This window comes from Melanerpes formicivorus, unplaced genomic scaffold (assembly GCF_026170545.1).
Source record: "Melanerpes formicivorus ecotype bairdi unplaced genomic scaffold, bMelFor1.0.p_v2 SCAF_269, whole genome shotgun sequence".
NCBI lineage: Eukaryota > Metazoa > Chordata > Aves > Piciformes > Picidae > Melanerpes > Melanerpes formicivorus.
The window spans coordinates 141,463-159,657 of NW_027142621.1; the positions used below are offsets into that span (position 1 = coordinate 141,463).

Consider the following 18,195-nt stretch of genomic DNA (forward strand, 5'->3'; position numbering starts at 1 on the left):
CGAGGAGAAGGCTGAGGTCCTGAACACCTTCTTTGCCTCAATGTTTAACAGCAAGGCAGGAGGAGTTCAGGACGAGTGGCCTCCGGAGCTGGGCGATGGGGTCGGGGAGCAGTGTAGTGCCCCAGAAATCCATGAGGAATTAGTTGGGGACCTGCTGAGCCACTTGGACACTCACAAGTCCATGGGACCGGATGGGATCCATCCTAGGGTGCTGAGAGAGCTGGCAGATGTGCTAGCTAGGCCACTCTCCATCATTTTCCTCCAGTCCTGGCTCACCGGTGAGGCCCCAGATGACTGGAAACTGGCCAACGTGGTCCCCATCCACAGGAAGGGTCGGATGGAGGAACCTGGAAACTCCAGGCCTGGCAGCCTGACCTCAGTGCCAGGGAAAGTGATGGAGCAGATTATCCTGGCGGCAATCACTGCACACCTGAAGGATGGCCAAGGGCTCAGGTCCAGCCAGCATGGATTTAGGAGGGGCAGGTCCTGCCTCTCCAACCTGATCTCCTTCCATGATCAGGTGACTGCCTGGTGGATGTGAGGAGGCCTGTGGATGTGGTCTACCTGGACTTCAGCAAGGCCTTTGACACCGTCCCCCACAGCAAACTGCTGGCTAAGCTGTCAGCTCGTGGCTTGGACCACTACACTCTGTGCTGGGTTAGGAACTGGCTGGAGGGCCAGACCCAGAGACTGATAGTGAACGGTGCCACATCCAGCTGGTGGCCAGTCACCAGTGGCGTCCCCCAGGGATCAGTGCTGGGCCCCGTTCTCTTTAACATCTTCATTGATGATCTGGATGAGGGGGTCGAGTCAGTCATCAGCAAGTTTGCAGATGACACCAAGTTAGGGGCAGATGTTAATCAGTTAGAGGGTGGAAAGGCTCTGCAGAGGGACCTCGACCGACTGGACAGATGGGCAGAGTCCAATGGGATGGCATTCAACAAGTCCAAGTGCCGAGTGCTGCACTTTGGCTACGGCAATCCCATGCAGAGCTACAGGATGGGGCCAGAGAGCTCCCAAACAGAGAAGGACCTGGGGGTGCTGATCGACAGCCACCTGAATATGAGCCAGCAGTGTGCCCAGGTGGCCAAGAGGGCCAATGGCATCCTGGCCTGCATTAGGAATAGTGTGGCCAGCAGGAGCAGGGAGGTCATAGTGCCCCTGTACTCTGCTTTGGTTAGGCCACACCTTGAGTACTGTATCCAGTTCTGGGCCCCTCAGTTTAAGAAGAACATCGAAACACTTGAACGCGTCCAGAGAAGGGCAACAAGGCTGGGGAGAGGCCTTGAGCACAGCCCTGTGAGGAGAGGCTGAGGGAGCTGGGATTGTTTAGCCTGGAGAAGAGGAGGCTCAGGGGTGACCTCATTGCCCTCTACAACTACCTGAAAGGTGGTTGTAGCCAGGAAAGGATTGGTCTCTTCTCCCAGGCAACCAGCACCAGAGCAAGGGGACACAGTCTCAAGCTGTGCCTGGGGAGGTTTAGACTCGAGGTGAGGAGGAAGTTCTTCACCGATCGAGTCATTCGTCATTGGAACGGGTTGCCCAGGGAGGTGGTGGAGTCATTGTCCCTGGAGATGTTCAAGAGGAGATTGGACGTGGCACTTGGTGCCATGTTCTAGTCATGGGGTCTGTGTTGAATGGTTGGACTTGATGATCCTCGAGGTCCTTTCCAACCTAAGTTATACTGTGATACTGTGATACTGTGTCCAGAGAAGGGCAACAAAGCTGGGGAGGGGTTTGGAGCACAGCCCTGTGAGGAGAGGCTGAGGGAGCTGGCGTTGCTTAGCCTGGAGAAGAGGAGACTCAGGGAAGACCTTATTGCTGAAGGGAGGTTGTAGACAGGCAGAGGCTGGCCTCTTCTCCCAGGCAAGCAGCACCAGAACAAGAGGACACAGTCTCAGGCTGCACCAGGGGAGGTTTAGGCTGGAGGTTAGGAGGAAGTTCTACACAGAGAGAGTGATTGCCCATTGGAATGGGCTGCCAAGGGAGGTGGTGGAGTCACCATCATTGGAGGTGTTCGGGAGGAGACTTGATGGGGTGCTTGGTGCCATGGCTTAGTTGTTTAGGTGGTGTTGGATGATAGGTTGGACGCGATGATCTTGAAGGCCTCTTCCAATCTGCTCTGGTCTGGTCTATTCTATCCTATTCTATTCTATTCTATTCTATCCTATCCTATCCTATCCTATCCTATCCTATCCTATCCTATCCTATCCTATCCTATCCTATTAATGAAGGCTCATTGGATGTGAAGTTGTAAGGCCAAAGCTTACCTTGAATCAAGCTTTTCCATCTGAGTGTTCCTTTGGTTTGTGATGAATACACCTAGGAAGAATTGTAAAGCTCACATGTCTGATCCAAGTCTGGTACACTTCACCAGGAACTCGTGCTCCAGCACTTGCCTGCCTATTTGCCTTGGTCACCACGGATGATTGTGTGCAAATGTTTGATCCTGGCTGACTGGTCTAAAAGTGAAGTGTTTTTCTAAGCAGGCAAAGACTATTTCAAGACCTCCTAGCAGAAATCTTGTTTCAGAAGTGCTTTAACTTGAAACTTCTGGACACCTTGAATGAAACTTTCCTGTTTCCTGGCAGGTCAGGCCTCACAAGACTTGGTTTTTTAAGGGGTTTGCTTGCAAATGCTTGCTGGGTCTCTCTCCTTCAATACCTGCTGCAAAGCACAGTGAAAACTGTCAAGGGCAAGTAACCCCAAATGCATGAATCATCTGCACAGTTCTGAACCCATCCACTTGTGGTGGGTTAACACCCTTTTCTGAAAACAAAAGAAAAACAAAGCAGGGTGGAGGGCTTGCGGGCACTTTACACTCCCTGAAGGGCGATTCCCCCGGGAAAGCTGAGTGTGTTCCACTCCCCCCTCCCTGCCCAGCTAGGGTATAAAAGGCAGGACATCATAGCTGTTGGACCTCCTTTTGGCTCCTGCCTCTGCTGGATGAGAGCTACTGCAGCTGCCCTCCTGCTCCTCGGCCACGTGGCCGGACCTGATCCTTCTCCCTGCTGCCTCTGCGTCTCCTCAGAGAAAGACTGGTTTTGTATTATTCTTTTCTGTCCCCCTCCCATCCATTCTTGTTCCTTGCCCTTGTGAACTTTTTCTGTTATTGTCATATATATATATACATATATAGTTTAAAGAAATAAAAAATTCTTTGCCTCTCTCTACTTCCAAGCCAACTCCAGATTGTTGTTTAGTGGATTTGCTCCTTACCCTTTTTTCCCCTCTCTGTTTGGAGGGGGGGGGGGGGGGGAGAGTGGGGAAGAGATTCTTAGCCTTTTCCCCATTTAGGCTTTTAACTCCCAGTTAAGGCTCAAACCACTACACCAGTGGGCTGCATCCACCAAGAATTTGATGAAGTTTATGAAGTCTGTAGTGTGGAGAAAGCATCACTGCATCTTGTTGCAGAGCACTGCTCCAGCCCTAGTCCAGACACTGGAAAAAGACACCTTGAACATGCCTGTAGCTCTCCAGTGTTCCTTTGAGATTTGTTTTTTAAAGGGCTTGCCAGGCTGGATTCTCCTGGAAGGATTTATTTTGATGGCTTCTGCCTGCCAAAGCAAAGCCTGATCTCCCACAAGGTGTGCTTGCCTGCACTTCATTTCCTGTCTTTGTGCAAGAGCCTCTTGTTTAGTGTGCACCTCTGAGAAATGCTGATTTAGAAGAGGCTGTCAATATTGGTTTGCTGTTGGCAGCTCCTTGACAAATGGGAGGAGCTACACTTCTTAACATTGGAAAAGGAGAAGCTGCTTTCTGAAGGAGCTGATAGTGAAATTAGGCTCAAAGAGATGACTGAAGGAATTGGAAAAGCAGAGGACGCTCTGGCAGATGCACAACTTAGCTATGTGAACTCTGATCAGGAATACCTAGCACTTCAAGAGCTCCATGGAGAGCTGGAGCAAAAACCCCTCTCTGTGTCAGAAACCAATGAACAGACACAGCTCCAAGTAGATCCTCTAGCTGAAGAAGCACCAGAGGCTAAAGCAGCTCTGGATGAAGGGAAATCAGAGGTTAGTGTCAGCTTGCCTTCTTTTTATTTACAGAGAAGAGAGTTGATTCATTCCTACTTTCAAACCAAAGCACACAAATCACTTCTGTTGGAGCAGTCTGAAAGGTGTAAACAACACTGTCCCTGAAGTGCCTCTGGGATGAGTGGATATTGCTTCAATGCTGAGTGTGTAGGATTGCAGGGAGCTTATGGACCTTCTTCACAGGCACAGAGTTATGTGAGTTGCTCCAGGTTAGATATCCTTCTGTCCTTGGCCTTTGAATTCTTCTTTTCCATTCTTGAATTCTACCTTTCCTCTGCACATTTTATTGCCTTTTGTTTTAAACTATGCTGCTATGACCTGCTCTAGTCATAGAAACAGTTTCCTCCTTGAACTGAAGGCTGTTTAGAACAGACCAGCTAAAAAGAATTGCTGCTCCAGCAGTTTGGAGGGAGGGGAAAAAAAGAACTCAAGAGGCATGTTTTGGACAAGACTTTCTGACACTGCTGAGGCTGTCACAGTCCAGCCTTGGATTTGGTAACTCTTAACTTGATCTTGAAGGTCTGCCACAGTTACCTGTGGGGGGGTGTGTTATGTCTTACTCCCGTAGAACTTCTGCTGAGGAGAAACCACAGGAAGGCTGCATAACCAAATGCTTATTTCAGGTGGACAGGAATATATAAGCAGCGACTTAAAGTGGAATGATGAGCTCCAGATTCGTTGCTGGAAGACTAAACTCTCAGCCTCTCTAAGCCAATACAAGGCTCTGCAAGACTGGGTCTCCCTCGTGCGGGTCTGCCTAACAATGGCAGCCTGTGACCTCTTCCCTCTCCAGTTCAAGCTCAGCAGCTGAAGGAAAGACCTGGAAGAGGAGTGAGCAGAGTACAAACAACAAGTTCTTGAGGTAAGAGAAGAACATATTGGGCCTCAGCAGGAGTGAAATGAATTAGAACAGTTGGAAGGGCAAGAAAAGGTTCTGGAGCTGAGACTGGAGGCCAAGGATTCAGAGATCCAGGCAGTTCTTCAGCAGCTTCCTGAGGGGCAGGAAACAATGACAACTCTGACTCAGGAAAGAGATGACCTGAAGCAAAGAGAGGAGTCTCTCCAGGCTGAGACAGACCAGCTCAGAGAGGATAGAAAGGAGACTCTTTCAGTGGTAGGAACTCTGTTGGTATGGGAAAAGACCATCCATGTAAGGGGAGGAGTCTAACAACTCTTAAACCATTCAAGTGCACAGGGACTGGGGTTGGGGGTGGGTTGGTTTATTGCTTTGGGTGCTTTGGGCACTGAGTGGTTACTAACAGGGCAAAATGTTTGTGTTTGCTCTGGGGGTTTCTTTCTTCAGAGATCATTCTGGCACACTCTTGCACAGACAAATCCTGTTGGGTTTTCTCTCAGCACACCATTCTTTTCTGTGGGTGCTGAACAAGCATGAGCATGGACAAAGCCTTTGGCATTCGTTTCTTCAGTGCTGTTTAGAAATGGCATCATCTGCTTTTGGCCCTCCCCTGAGAAGGGACACCAGCTATCCAGTGTGCAGGCTCAGTGTGACAGTCACTGCCTGTGCATGGATTTGTTCAGCCTTTAAAAGGCACTGGGAGACACTGAGACAGAGGCTGAGTGGGTTTGGAACCTTTGGTACTTTGCACACTTTCAACTCAGCACTTGGCTGCTGCCAGCTCAGTCTTTTGTCACTTCTCACCTTTCCCTTGTCAGACTGTCTGTAGAGCAAAGAATATCATTAAAGATTGGCTTAAATGAGCAAATGTCTCATCTGCTCTAGTGAACACAGCAGCATGAAGGCTATTTCATTGCCCCTTTCTAATGTTAGTCTGCTCTTTGGTTTGTGATGGGGGTGTATGTTGATTGCCTTTTTGCTGCTGCTTGCAGACCCAAGCTGCCTACAGGAGTGCTCTGAGTTGTGTTACTCCTACTTTATTTTTTGTCCAGGCCAGGAGAGCACCAAAAAGGTTTTTAAGCTTTCCTTTAGTGTGAATTTTAGTTACTGGAAGCTGTGTTCTTTGTTTTGCACACAAACTGATCTGAGCACTCCATAGGGAAGTTCACAAACCAGAACAAAATCCTAATTTGGGGCATTTTTTTCTCCACTACTTACAGATTCAACAGTTAGCTGAGATGCTAAATACTGCCTCATGTGACAAAGCCCAGTTCCTGACTGAAAGAATTAGTCAGTCCTTCCAACCTCAAGAACAAATCTCATCAATTAACCAAGACAAAGATGAGCTGCACAAACTTCTCCAGGAGGTGAGGTCTGAGGGGGAGCAGCTCAAGACAGAGCTACAGAGCAGCTCTGAGGTGGTTGGTATTTCTGGTTGCATACCTAACTGATTTGTAACTTCTCCTCTACAATTAGTGCTTCAATCTATAGGCTTCTACTTCAGTGTGAAATACATTCAAAGCTGGAAGGTGCTCTTGTGCAACTGAAGCAGAGGAACCTGAATCATGTGTCCATTCAGGTGAGCTGGCTGGGTAATGCAGAGCAGGTGACTGATGACAGCCTGAAAGAGAGAACCTTCAACCTTGAGGTAAACTTATTGCTCTGCTTACTTTCAGGATGCAGGTAAAGCCTTCAACACTGAGGAGTATAAACCTTCCTGTTCTGGCATCTGTAAAACTGTACCTGGTGGTGGGACTGCAAACAATGGGATCAGTTGCTTTGCTTTTGCACTTCAGCAGCTGTACATCTTGCTTCAGGAATGTTCAACTGAGCTCCTCGGTCCCTGAGGCTGTTCACTTGATGTCATTGCTGTCCAATCACCCCCATCAAAATACCTATAGTAATGTGGAAGTGCTTCATCATGTTGGCTTCTACACAATCCTCCCCAGATCCTCCCCTCTGTTACTCCCTATCCAAAATCAGTGGTTTCAAATCTATCAATTAGCTTCCTTCCCTAGAACAGGCAGTTCCTGTTAGTCCCCAGGGCTTTGATAATTCAGGGTCCTAAGTACTCTCTCACAGATCAGGACTAGAAGTCTCCTGAAAGCCCAGAGAAACCAGGGTGTATGCATGTGTGCAATGCTTTAGAGTGTGTGCCATTGTGCTGCACTCTGTGTAGCTTTGCAGCAGACTTGGGCATCATTTCATCCATGCCAGAAAAGTCCAAGTGTTGCTTCAGTTACCATCAAAAGTAAGGAAGGACCAAATGGTGGAAGTGGGTTAGGTAGTTTTCTCCCTTCGCTGTCCTCCTACCTTACACCAGCAGTAGAGAGCTGTTACAAAAGGGCCAGACAAGAGAATCTCTAAGTGTCTTGGGAGTTGTTCTATTCAAAAGCAGAAGCAAGCAAGCAGCAGGAAAAAGCCAGGAGAGGAAGGGCACCCTGGGCTGCAGAGCCCTTCCCACACAGGTACCTCTCCCCCCACAGGCACCTCCAGTCTCTGCCACACAGCACCTCCCAAATCCTGACTTTGCTTTGTACAGCTACACCATCTCCTTCTGCATGCTTATGCTCAAGAGAAGGCAGGGATAGGATCAGGAGTGCTAGCAACTCCCTGGGCTCCTTGAGCACGTGTCTTCCTTGTGGCAGGGGTTGCAGAGGAGGCAGGGGAGGTCTTTCTGCTGTGTCCTTTGCAGAACCACATCTTCTCACACAGGCACAGCTGCAGCAGAGGACTTACCTGAGGGAAACATTCTGTGGCTGCTGAGAAAGTTGGCATGAGGTTGCTGTCTGAAGCCAAAACCATCTGAACCCTTACGCTCTGTTCTCAAACCAACCAACTACCACTCCCCCCCACCCCGGATACAGCATTCTGCAACACAAATCACAAACCACAACTGCATTTATAACAGAGCTAATGAGGGAATGAAGCCTCAGCTGACCCTTCTTAATGCCACTCTCCCCTTCTGGCTCCTGTGCTGTGTAAGATCTTGTCTGCTGCTTCCTGGTGCAGGTTTAGCACGGCTCTTGTACGTCCCCCTGTACGAGATACCACACTGCTGTACGTTCCTCCTGTCTGTGCTTTTCTGTGGAGGGAAGCACTAGCCTGGTGAATCCTGCTGCTTTCAACTAAGAATCAAAGATGGGAGGCAGTATGCCTAGGCAGTCACTTGAGAATCCATAACCTAGTTTCCTGGGATGCTGGAGTGGCCGGTTGCTGAGTGTCAGCAAGCCTGTACCTTCTCAGCCTGCTCACTGCTTGATTGTGTCTCTCATTGTCTGGCAGAGCTCTAGGAACACTTCCCTGATCCTGGGCTTGCAACAAAGGACCAAGCAGGTAACCTGGGAACCCAGCTGGCAAGCTTGTGGAAAGCCAACCATTTAGTTTCATGCCTGATCCCTGGGTCTTGATGCATCCAGGCAATCTAATCAGGAAAATCTGATCATGGAAGAGATGTTCTGGGGAAAGAAGAAATTCTCTGCTTTTGTGCCTGACTTAGGGTTTGAGTTTTCTACCTGGGGCAAGTCAGAACTCAAGTCTTAGTCCTATTAAGTCTTGTTGTAAAGCCATGCGTACTCTAGGGGGCAGAGCCTCATCAGCAAGAGAGCTCTGGGAGAGGAACACTGCAGTTCTGGGAAGCTGTTTCAAGAGCTGAGTGTGATGCAGAGAACCTTCAAGAAGAGTTCAAGAAAGGTAATGAAAGGCTTTTGCAAGGCATCAAGTGCTGGACTCCTAAATCAAAGGTGAGGTTAAGGCTTTCATTTGGATTGTATTCTGGAGGCCTATAAATGTCTCTGCCCTGAATGGAAATGAAACACATCCAAGGCTGTGCAAAGATTCTTAATGAGCACTTAGTGTTTTCCTACTGAACTGACTGCAAGATGGTCAAATACTCGAAAGTTATCTGTCTCAAGATTTCTTCTGTGTTCCAACTTGGAAACTGCTTTGGAAGAACCCCAAAACTTTCTAAGCATCCCTGTGAGGCTTTGTCTTGATTTGCATTCCTCACCAGACTAAACTTGAAGATAGGCTCCAAGCCGCTCTGTAGCTTTGCTGGGAGACCTTGGCAGCAGGATAATCCCTGCTGAGGTTTACAGTCCCAAGGCTGTCTGCTCTCTTCAGGACACCTGCCCTGAAACTCTTTCAGCTGTTCTTGCAGTCCAGTTGTGGTTTACATTGTTGTGCTTTTGCTCCTCTCAAGGTGGCTCAACCTTCATTTCTCTTCTGTGTTTGGGGGTTTGTTCTTTGGGGTTTTTTTCTGCTTCCTTCTTGCCCCCTCTGGAAGATAGGAAGGGTCTTTGAGGGGGTTAAGTGCTTCATGAGGTTTCATGTGTCCGAGGTGTGTGCAGCATCTTCCCAAGAGTCTATGGAAGGGAATCCTCTGCTTCCAGAGTTGTTAGGAACAGTGTTTCTGGACAAGAGCATCCTGGCAGTTCCTGCTCTGCTCATGCTGTTATTCTTTCTCCTGGGACTGCTCTGGAGTATGAAAAGCTCCTCAGCCTTCCTCCTTCAGTGCTGTGACTCAGTTGGGTCCTGGTTTAAAGCCCTTTTCCTGCAGAGACCGTTGCCACTCTTGACTTCCTCAGGATTCCACACTGGTGACAGCATCTTAGAGGAGTCTCCTGACAGGCACAGGCTATGGAGAGAAGCTTTCACCACACACAGATGTTCTGTTGGCATAGTCTGGCAAGTGAAGCTTTCTCTCACCTGGATGTGTGTTTCCTCTCCAATGGCTTTGCTCCCTTGCCTCAATGAACACCTTCCAGCAAAATCTTCTCCTCTTTCCCACTGACCTGCTCTACAGCTACCTGAAAGGAAGTGGGGGGGGGGGGGGGGGGGTGGTGGTGGTGGTGTTTGTTTCTTCTTTGATATGTAGTGATAGAACAAGAGGCAATGGCCTCAGACTGTGCCAGGGGAGGTTTAGGCTGGAGATCAGGACAAATGTCATTACAGAAAGAGCAGCCAGGCACTGGAACAGGCTGCCCAGGCAGGTGGAGTTACCATCCCTGGAGGCATTCAGAGCTTTGTAGGCAGAGCACTGAAGGATATGGTTTAGTGGGCATGGTGCTGTTGGTTTGGCAGCTGGACTTGATCTTAGAGTCTTTTCCACCCTTAATGATTGTATGGCCTTTCAGCAGACATTCCAATGCCCTTTGTTCCTGCAGGGCTCATGTTGATGTGAGTTAATGCAGGAGCACTGCTAAATTGTCATGCAGCACCTTTGGGTGCCCCTTCCTGCCTCCCTTGGAAACTGAACTTGTCCCTTGGGAGGGATGCCACTTCTGATAGCAGGGATGGTCAAGTGGGCCACAGAAACAAGGCTCTGAAATGAGACAGTTCAAGGTACTTCTTGTTTCTTCAGTGACCTTGTTGCTAGTTGAGTCAAAAATCATTTAAAGCTTCTCTCTTACTTATTTTCCCTCTCAGCGTTCTCTAGAGCTGGGTGCCAGGATTGCCAACTGTTGTAAAAATGCCAATGGTGAATCAAAACAGGGAAAAGAGAGAACTGAGAAGTTGCTGCAGGAATTGAAGCCTCTCAAAGCTCAGCTGGCCCTTGGTGGCTCTGCCAGTCTTGCCTGAGCAGAAGGAAACTGCAGGCTTCCCAACCAAGGTCTGCGTCTAGGGAAAGCTCCAGTGGTGCTGGTTTGCAGAGGAGAATGCTTGGTGGGGTTAGAATAGAGATGGCAACTGTAAATCTCTGCCCCAGTGCCTTGGGACAGGTTGTACTGCAGCTTTGGGGCTGCTTAGTTTTCATTGGTGAGATGCAAGTTTCAGCTCTTGCCTGGAACAGGATTGTCTTAATTGCCTGTCTCTGCACACAGACAGCTGGCAGAGAGCCACTGAAAACCTGATCATTTGGGGTTGAGGCACTGGGTTGAAGTATGATAGTCTTGAGCCTTCCTGCATGGTATTTACTGTCCAACTGCAGCAGAATTGTCTCCAAGCCTAGAAACTGAGGACTCTCTGTCCTGTAGTGTTTGTGTCAGCTACCTTTACTCTTTCATTCAGCCTTGAGTCTCCAAAGCACTGAGAAGTGGCACAGAGGAGCGAGGTAGGCAGTGAGAGTTTCTGTGGAGCCTCTAGCCTTGGACTGTGTTGTGTGACTCAAGGTGGTTCTGTGCTGCTAAGGCTGGGGCCATGTGCTGGTGCTGTTATCCCTTAGCAGATCTACTTACAGCTGGGTAGTGTATATCTCAACAGGCTGTGGAAGTCAACATTCAGAAGCTGGAAAATGAAATAAATGAAGCAGCAAAAGATGTTGAAAGGAAAGATGAGAGAATGAACAAGAGTGTCAGTGAGTGAGCTCACCCAGCTGCCAGCCAGCCTGCATGAGAGAGAGAAGCAGCTCAGAACTACCTCACCAGGGAATCAGAGGCTTCAGGTGTGAGCAAGATCTTCACTCCTCCTCCTTCTCCTCTGATTTCAGAGAGAACCTAGCTCTCTACAAATGGACTGTTCTGTGTGGTATGCTTAGAGTAAAGCTCTGTTGCCTGCTTTATCTGCAGCCTCCAATGTGACGAATAGAATAGAATAGAATAGAATAGAATAGAATAGAATAGAATAGAATAGAATAGAATAGAATAGAATAGAATAGAATAGGAATAGGAATAGAATAAACCAGGTTGGAAGAGACCTTCAAGATCATCGTGTCCAACCTATCATCCAACCCACCTAACACCTAAACCATGGCACCAAGCACCCTATCAAGTCTCCTCCTGAACACCTCCAATGATGGTGACTGCACCACCTCCCCAGGCAGCCCATTCCAATGGGCAATCACTCTCTCTGGGTAGAACTTCCTCCTAACCTCCAGCCTAAACCTCCCCTGGCACAGCCTGAGACTGTGTCCTCTTGTTTTGGTGCTGGGTGCCTGGGAGAAGAGACCAACCTCTGCCTGTCTACAACCTCCCTTCAGGTAGTTGTAGCGAGCAAGAAGGTCACCCCTGAGTCTCCTCTTTCCCTAGGTGCCTGCTTTAGCAGGCAGTTTGGACTTGATCTCTGGAGCCCCTAACGTTCTGTGATTCTGTATGATACCTTTGTAGGATCACTGCTTTTTTTTCACCACTGGTTTAGTCAGTTCTCCAAGATCACCCTAACTTAGTCTCTCAGGGTGAGTCCACTCATAATTTATCAGTCAACCTGTACATCTCTGCCACCATTTTATTGTAGTTAGGATGTTCTGCTCATTCATTTTTCTGGCTGGAGAGTCCTACCTGATTCAGCATGACTTCCATTCCAAGTCTTTGGTGATGTTAGCTCTCTTGAACCAAAACTATAAAAAATGTAGCCTTCCAATACCAAATGGAGCCCCTGGGTTATGGGGTCAGGAGCCATACTGAGCACTTGTGCACCAGGCATTTCTGAGACTGTCTAGACAACAAGGTTAGTTTGGTGACTGCAGCATGAGCTGGTTTTGCTGTGGGATGGATTTGCAGACTAGTGCAAAAGACAGCTTTGTCTATAAACAAGTCCATAACCCTTGGTCAGGTATGAGTGCATGTGATACAGCAGCGCTAGGACACAACTCCCAGCACAGTGTGCTTGGCAGCATGGCCATTCCTACTGACAAATAGCTTCCTGTTCACAGCCTTGTTCTGCAGAGCTGCCTGTAAAGACAGAGGAAGTGACTCTTGAGTTTGTTGCCTTCCTTCCAGCAATGCTTTTCCTTCTCAGGCAGCAATAGATCAAGGCTCTGAGTTGTCCAGAGGAGAAATGGATGCTCTGAACACACAGCTGCTAAACTGTGATAGGGCAAGAATGAGAACATTGAGTGCTCTTCAGAAGATGTGAGTTAAATGTTGGAGCGGTTTCAGCTCTCGGCTGCTGCAGTTCCAGCTTCTCCTTTCCCTTCCCCCCCAGCAGGTGAGCATTCAGCTTTAGGTGTCGTAGGATTGTATCACAGTATCACAGTATAACTATGGTTGGAAGGGACCTCGAGGATCATCGAGTCCAACCTATCAACACAGCCCCCATGTCTAGACCATGGCACCAAGTGCCACGTCCAATCTCCTCTTGAACGCCTCCAGGGACAGTGACTCCAACACCTCCCTGGGCAGCACCTCAAGTCTAAACCTCCCCTGGCACAGCTTGAGACTGTGTCGCCTTGTTCTGGTGCTGGTTGCCTGGGAGAAGAGACCAACCCTTTCCCGGCTACAACCACCTTTCAGGTAGTTGTAGAGAGCAATGAGGTCACCCCTGAGCCTCCTCTTCTCCAGGCTGAACAACCCCAGCTCCCTCAGCCTCTCCTCATAGGGCTTGTGTTCAAGGCCTCTCCCCAGCCTTGTTGCCCTTCTCTGGACATGTTCAAGTGTCTCAATGTCCTTCTTAAACTGAGGGGCCCAGAACTGGACACAGGACTCAAGGTGCGGCCTAACCAAAGCAGAGTACAGGGGCACAATGACTTCCCTGCTCCTGCTGGCCACACTATTCCTGATGCAGGCCAGGATGCCATTGGCCCTCTTGGCCACCTGGGCACACTGCTGGCTCATATTCAGGTGGCTGTCGATCAGCACCCCCAGGTCCCTCTCTGTTTGGCAGCTCTCAGCCACTCTGACCCCAGCCTGTAGCTCTGCATGGGATTGCTGTAGCCAAAGTGCAGCACTCGGCACTTGGACTTGTTGAATGCCATCCCATTGGACTCTGCCCATCTGTCCAGTTGGTCGAGGTCCCTCTGCAGAGCCTTTCTACCCTCTAACTGACTAACAATCGATTGTCATCAATTCCAGGCAGCCAAGAACCTTAACACAGCTCAAGGTGGTTCCTTCCTGGCCTGAACTCCTTCCCTATGCACCCACCAAAGGTTCTCAGCCATCAGGAACCCTTGTGCCAACAGAGGAGGGGGAAGCACTTTCTTTCTTGGAGAGAAGGGACACAGTGTAATTGGAGTTCAGCTCCTAGGTTTCTGCCTGATACCTGCAATCCAACTGTCCCAAGGCTGATGTGTATAACTTGGGGGTGCTTTGTGTTTGGGAGCTCAGTTAGAAATCCAACTCAGGCTTTTGCCTCTGCAGTAACTGTTCAGCTGAGGACTTATTCTCCCCCTGCCCCAGCCAGACTTGCTGATTCTAAAGCTGTTGCAGCACAGCAAAAGCCACAGATGGGAAAGCTCCAAGGGGATCTTGGAAGGACCATAGCAAGAGAAAGATGCTGCTGGGAAAGTCAAAATCACCAGCAGGGATTCCTTCATTTTAAAGGATTTGCAGCCTCTTACCCCAAGGTGGGGACTGGGGGCCTTGGAGCTGGAGTTTGCAAGGGTTGCTGCACACACTGCAATAGAATCACAGCACTTCCTGTAGTTCTGCTTCTGCAGCTGTGTGTGTACTTGTGCTGAGACAAGCTGCACTACCTCATGCTGCCTTTCTGCCCTTGCTTGACTTCACATGCTTCTAACTGCACTTCTGATGCTCCTAGCACTCTCTTCATTCTAAATGGGCTAAGGGGGAATCTCCAGTTTCCTCTCTTCCTGACACTGAGCACTGGGAAGTGTCTGTGTGTAAGAGAGCAGCTGCTGGCGTGGTGCTTGAAATATTCACTGCCTTGGTTTGAGCACTCCCCAGATAACAGACTCCTGGATCTAAAACTGTTTGCTGGTGCTGCTGGAGAGAGAAAGCCCTCAGCAGTCCCAATGACCATTAGCTGTGGTGGTGGCAGTGGCACTGTGCAGAGCACACACATGCTTGCTCTGAAATCTGAGCAAGCTGAGCTACAAAGAGAGAATCTGCACCTAAGGAACCAAACTGATGATCTGCCCTGGTGAGCACAAAGCTGCTGAGCAAGATGTCAAACCCTTTGCTGCTGCTGTTTCTTGCTGGGGTAACCATAGAAGTGATTTATTTGTAGGGGTTTGGAAGTCATTTTAGACTTCTGGAGCTGCTTTTGTTTCCACCCAGAAGTTATTCACTTCTGTTTTCATGGTGCTGAGCTCCAAGCTGCTTTCCTAGGAGTCTGGGGAATGCTTGCAGACATTTGTGCTGGAGCTGCCTCCACCTGCAGCAGTCAGTGCTGCCTGGCTGCTGTTAGTCACTCAGGAGAAGATCATTACTAGGTAGCTGATGCTCTGAAGTGTTTGGCTCTTGACCTGTGGCTGGGTTAAGCACAGACTTCTGGTGAACTCAAACCTAACTTCTGGTTAACTTTCCTGAGCCTCTTTGAGGAGGTAGACTTCAGTTGGTGTTGACTGTGCCAACCTGCCTGGCTCCAGCTGCGGTAAGGGCTGGGTTTAACTTCCTCAGCCTTGCTCGAGCTCTCTTGCCTGGCCTGGGGGCTGCTGGGAAGTCTCAGTCACCGACACTGTCACATGAGTGCTGCTGTTCTCATTCCATGTCACCTGGAGGAACTGTGAGCAGTCATGTTTGAGTGGAACAGCTCTCAAGACAGACTTCCAGAGAGCATATCACATCCTGCTGTTTCTCCTGAGGCTAAGGGAATGGTGGAGGTCCCCTCAGCACAAAGCTTGCCTCTGAGAAGCTTTACCATTCAGAACACTAATCAAGAGTCAGTTGCTGTGTTCTTGGGGCCTGTCTGGCTGGGACAGTTTAAATGTTACTCTCCAGTTCTTGTCTTCTGGACAGAGCCTGTTCCCAGAAGCAGAGCCTCTGGAAGATCATCTTCAGCACTGGTTTGGAACTTCAGAGCAGGATAAAGCCCCTGATGGGACCACTCAAGAAAAGGCTCTGTTCTAAGCAGCCTTTGCAGTAGGGACAGAGGGAATCTGCCTTGCACATAAAATAACTGCTTCAGGTCAAACCCCTTCAGCCTCTTTGAAGAGGTGAGAAGAGCTCTGGTAGCATGCAAATTCAAGCCCTGTGAGGAGAGGCTGAGGGGGCTGGGGTTGCTTAGCCTGGAGAGGAGGAGACTCAGGGTGACCTTCTTGCTCTCTACAACTACCTGAAGGGAGGTTGTAGCCAGGTGGGGGTTGGTCTCTTCTCCCAGGCACCCAGCACCAGAACAAGGGGACACAGTCTCAGGCTGCACCAGGGGAGGTATAGGCTGGAGGTTAGGAAGAAGTTCTACACAGTGAGAGTGATTGCCCTTTGGGATGGGCTGCCTGGGGAGGTGGTGGAGTCACCACTACTGGAGGTGCTTAGGAAGAGCCTGGATGAGGCCCTTGGTGCCATGGTTGAGTTGCTCAGATGGTGCAGGGGGAGAGGTTGGACTGGATGATCTCAAAGGCCTTTTCCAGCCTGGTTCATTCTATTCTATTCTCAGTTCCTTGCTCTCCCAGTTGCTGGTTCCCACATTGGCAAAGCTGGAACACAAGGACAGGAATGGCACAGCACTGATGTTGTCCAGCCCTTGCTGGTGTGAGGGATATTCTACACTGGGGTTGTTTTGGATGGCAGAGAGAGAAAAGCCAAGGTGCTGAAGGGAACAAATGAGAACAGGAATCGATCACCGCCTGAGCTGCTGTGAACCTTCTTGGTCTGCAGCTTTGCTGTCATTCCCCAACTGAAGTGTCTGAGTCCCACAGGGCACACCACCAAGGGCTCCTTTTGAACTCCTTACCCTCTTTGCAGCTCATCCTCTTGTGGCACCCAAAGGAGCTTTCTTGTGGCCTCCCATTCCCATGTGCAGATGGTTTCCATCTGGATTGGGCTATTGGCTTTCATTAAGGAGAAGCAGTGGCCTGGACACTTTCCTGCCACCCAGTGGAGACAAACTGGATGCTCAGGGCTGACTAATTTTACTGAGCTGCTTAGCTGCTTCTGGGGCTTCTTTTTTTTGTCTGTTTTGTAGCCCAAGGGTTTGTTTACAAGAAACCTCCCTGTTAAGCATGAAGGCATTTGCTGGCACTTCCTGTGCTGTGCCCAAAGGCTGTTGGTTACAATATTCAGTCTAAAGGCTGTCTGCTAGAGTCATCTCACCCCATCCATCCTTGTGCTTATTGTCTGTCCTTCAGCTTCATAGAACCAGAGTGCTTTGGGTTGGAAGGGACCTCCAAAGGTGGCCAGGCCAACTCCCCTGTGGTGAGCAGGGACATCTTCCCTTGGAGCAGGCTCCTGAGAGTCTTCTGTGGCCTCATGTTGACTCTCTCTAGGGCTGGGGCTGCAGCTGCCTCCCTGGGCAGCCTGTTCTGGTGTGCCCCCACACTGCTGGTAAGGAACTTGTTCCTCACAGCCAGTCTAAGTGTCTAACTCAGAGCCATTGCCCCTCCTCCTGTCCCTGCAGGCCTTGCTGCAATGACCACTTCAGGCAGAGCTTTACCCCTGCACAACTCTGACTGGGATTTTACTTCACTCCAAGTCTCAGGCAATGGTTCAGGTGTGAAGGGGTGCTCCTGCTCCTTTGCCTCCCCCCATGCTCTCTGCTCCCAACTAAATAGGCATTTGGCACTTAAAGCCTGGGATCTTCTCCAGGAGGAGTGAAATCCTCCTGCATTTCAGAGGTAACAAACAAGATCTGGAGCAGGAGCTTGCTGCAGCATTTGCTTTAGAGGGAAAGGAGGCAGAAGTCACCAGCATGCCAGTTAAATTTGGTGTCCTCTTCCTGTGCTTTTTGAAGAGAGCTTTTTTTCTTCCAACAGCCCCTAAGGAGCCTCTAGAGAGCCCAATGCTGCCTCTATAGTGTCCTGAGGAGCCTCTAGAGAGCCTCTAGAGAGCCCTATGGAGCCTCTATACAGATTCTATAGACCCCTAAGGAGCCTATAGAGAGCCCAATGCTGCCTCTATAGTGTCCTGAGGAGCCTCTAGAGAGCCTCTAGAGAGCCCTATGGAGCCTCCATACAGATTCTATAGACCCCTAAGGAGCCTCTAGAGAGCCCAATGCAGCCTCTCTAGTGCGCTAAGGAGCTTCTATAGAGCCCTATGGAGTCTCTATGGAGCCCTGTGCAGTCTCTATGTAGCCCTATGGAGTACTATGGAGCCTCTATAGAGCCACCATAGAGCCCTTATGAGCCTCTATAGAGTCCTATGGAGCCTCTATATTGCCCCATGGAGCCCAATGGAGCCTCTATAGAGCCCTAAGAAGCCACTCTAGAGCCCTGTGTAGCCCTATGGAGCCTCTCCTGTGCCCTAAAGAGCCCCACAGAACCTCTATAGATCTCTAAGGAGCCTCTCTAGAGCACTGTGGAGCCCTATGGAGCTTCTACAGAACCTACGTAGCCCTGTGGAGCCTCTATAGTGCCCTAAGGACCTTCTATAGAGCCCAATGCAGCCTCTCTAGTGCCCTAAGGACCTTCTATAGAGCCCAATGCAGCCTCTCTAGTGCCCTAAGGAGCCTCTAGAGAGCCCAATGTAGCCTCTCTAGTGCCCTAAGGACCTTCTATAGAGCCCAATGTAGCCTCTCTAGTGCCCTAAGGAGCCT

General features: G+C 49.7%; 1 long non-coding RNA gene across 1 annotated transcript; it reads left to right on the plus strand.

The window, feature by feature from the left end:
• The first annotated feature begins 4,664 nt into the window (after positions 1-4,664).
• Positions 4,665-7,009, plus strand: LOC137458663 (uncharacterized). Its single transcript, XR_010991879.1, has 4 exons — positions 4,665-4,899; positions 6,114-6,260; positions 6,370-6,472; positions 6,570-7,009. It is a non-coding gene; the product is annotated as an uncharacterized lncRNA (long non-coding RNA).
• The last annotated feature ends 11,186 nt before the right edge of the window (positions 7,010-18,195 follow it).